The sequence below is a fragment of the Halyomorpha halys genome, unplaced genomic scaffold (assembly GCF_000696795.3).
Source record: "Halyomorpha halys isolate HHAL.00 unplaced genomic scaffold, Hhal_1.1 Scaffold1741.1, whole genome shotgun sequence".
Classification (NCBI taxonomy): Eukaryota; Metazoa; Arthropoda; class Insecta; order Hemiptera; family Pentatomidae; genus Halyomorpha; species Halyomorpha halys.
The window spans coordinates 6,270-9,025 of NW_027106797.1; positions in this window are offsets into that span (position 1 = coordinate 6,270).

Below are 2,756 nucleotides of genomic sequence, written 5' to 3' on the forward strand. Positions count from 1 at the left end.
GAGATCTGCTTATATATGTTACATCTTTGCTCTAAGAACAATTAAACTAAGTCATAAATGTATATCAGGTAATTTAAGCAGAACCATTGAACAGTTTAAAGCTAATTTAAGATTTCAAGGAAATAACAGTGCAGAATACTTCTTGTGTCTTGTATATGAAAACTGTTAACAAAAAAAGTGAATTTTGAGAATTTCTTTAAAATTTTTTATTTAATAGCAACTACGTTATATTTTAGGCGATTGTAGCCGCTCCGTTTCAAGTATTCCAGTTATGGGAACGGCCGTCAGGATGAGTAATAGAGTCCTTACAACAGAAACAGATCGGATGAACACTTTGGGTCAGAGAGCGATAAAAACCGCCCAAAACGTGACCAACATGAACCTTAACGTTTGGGATACAATTGTACAAACAGGTCTGAGTGCAGTGAAAAATATTTCAAACAAAGACACTAAGATAATTTCCGATCAAATACGGAACAATGTACGAGCGATTAACGAAGGATTCCAGATCAGCGACACTGCTTATGACGAATTTCCTGAGGAGGATCATGATGTTCAGTTAAATATTGGAATAGATTAATAGAACCATAACCCATCGGCGTACGCCACTCACTTTGTGTTAGGAAATAAGTTTCATATAACTGTTACTGATGACTCATTACTTGTTATAAGTCAAAATTATAAATACATCTAAGTTAATAAAACTCTTAATAAAGCTGAAGAAATATAGCTAATGATAAACACCATTACTTCAAAAGCTAATCTATTAACCTTCCAACTAAGCGAGGCGAGATAGTATCGAAGCGAGAGAGACTGAATCAATCAGTTTGTTTCTATTTTGCGTGGACCTCCTGCCACTCTCTCTCGCTCTAATTTCATCCAGCCTCATAACAAACGTGAATAATAATTAATATTCTTATTTTTATATAAAATATTTCATCTACTTAAACAGGAAACTAAACTTTACTAAAACAGAGGGAAAATAAAAGTTTTCACTTACTCCTCAGAGTTGTTAAAAGCAAAGGTGTAAGCTTTGTCATTGAAACAACTGAAGACAAAATTCGGATAGGGTTTTGATATAAACTAATTATGAGTACCCAAAAATTAGTAACAGCGTTAAAAGTAAATTTGGAATCTATTGTAATTATAATAAAATATTTGTTGTGGAAGATCCGACTAACAATCTTTCATCTTCAACAAATTCGCCTCTACTGACTTCATTTGTTGTTTTAGACTATGCTTAGATGCCATGAACACTGGAGGCTCCAGATATTGCTGAACATCACCTCCATGACTAACAGCTAAAGCAAAGGAAGCCGCCTGGATTCCTGGTGATTCAAATGTTCCGGATGATGAAAAACATACAGAAGCCTCTCCTGTTGCACTACCTCCGGTACAAACTGAGGACGCAGTTCCTCCTAACGTCCCACTTCCTATAGAAGGGACTCGACCTCCTAGTGCAATGCTCCCTGCAATGTGCCCAATACCACCTTGAGATCCAGATACCACAAGCAATCCAGAAGAAGATGATGACCCACCAGAATGAATGAATGAAAACGAGTTTTTTTTTTTCTGGAACATCTACTCCCTATGAACAAATGTTGTGATCTTAATTAAAATAATCATTTGAGCGTTAATTGTCTGGCATAAAATGTTTTAATTACTAACTAGTAATACAATCAAAACAATAAATAATCATATAAAAATAGAAACAAAGGTGCTGAAGTTTCAGACTTTATATTTATAAATATTCAAAAATAAATTGACAGTATTTTACACAGTATTTTACAATTCTGTATTGAAATGATTTAATAAATAAAGTAATTATTATTTAATTTATATTTATAATAATATATTAATTTATAACAAAACTTATTTTGTTATACATGAATGAAGGGCGAAATAATAGTTGTTTGTACAATAGAAATAACTCACGAATACTAAAAACTAAATCACGAATTTCATATTGCAACGAATTAAAGTCAGTCCATTCTCACGATTAAACATATTTTTGAAGAATGTACTCACTATTATTGCCAACAATTTAATAAGTCTGCCTCAAACTTTACCAGAAGCTCTCACAGATGAGAAAGTTAAAGTTACATTAGTGTTTAAATTTTTAAAAGCACATTGCCTTCTTTCTAAATTATAACTCCTCTTCGATTTTCTTTTTCTTTTTTTTTAATAATTTATTTATTGATAATTACAACTGTAGACATATAGACACATCAAGTAAATTTGCTGCAAGTGATATTATGACATGATAAAAACATGTGGAGAATCTACCCATTGATAGAACTCCAAAAACATTTCTAAAGGAGAAGATCTCGAGGCCATCTTCTTTTCCAGACGCCTAGGAGGATTATTAGGTAATGAAGGAGAAACTAGGTTAGAAACAAGTGGATTTGGGTGGTTGAGAAATTTATCATGGAAGGATTGGTATCGGGTTCTGGCCAAATCGGCAACATAGGGGACATTGAGGTCCTGATTGATGATTTGATTTGTGACAAAGTAAGGAACATTAAGGATTTTACGAAGGATTTTGGACTGTAAGGATTGGATTCGGGAGGAATTAGATGGTTTAGTTGTCGCTTAATTTAATGTTCTATTATTTATTTTATTGTATTTTTTATCAAGGTCCATGGTTAGGACTGATAGGCGAAAAATCGGAAAACCTATTTGAACGAAAACCGAAAAAAGACTTTATTTTTTCTTAAATATAAAGCCCCATAGCTCAACTCCGTATGTCCAAATAG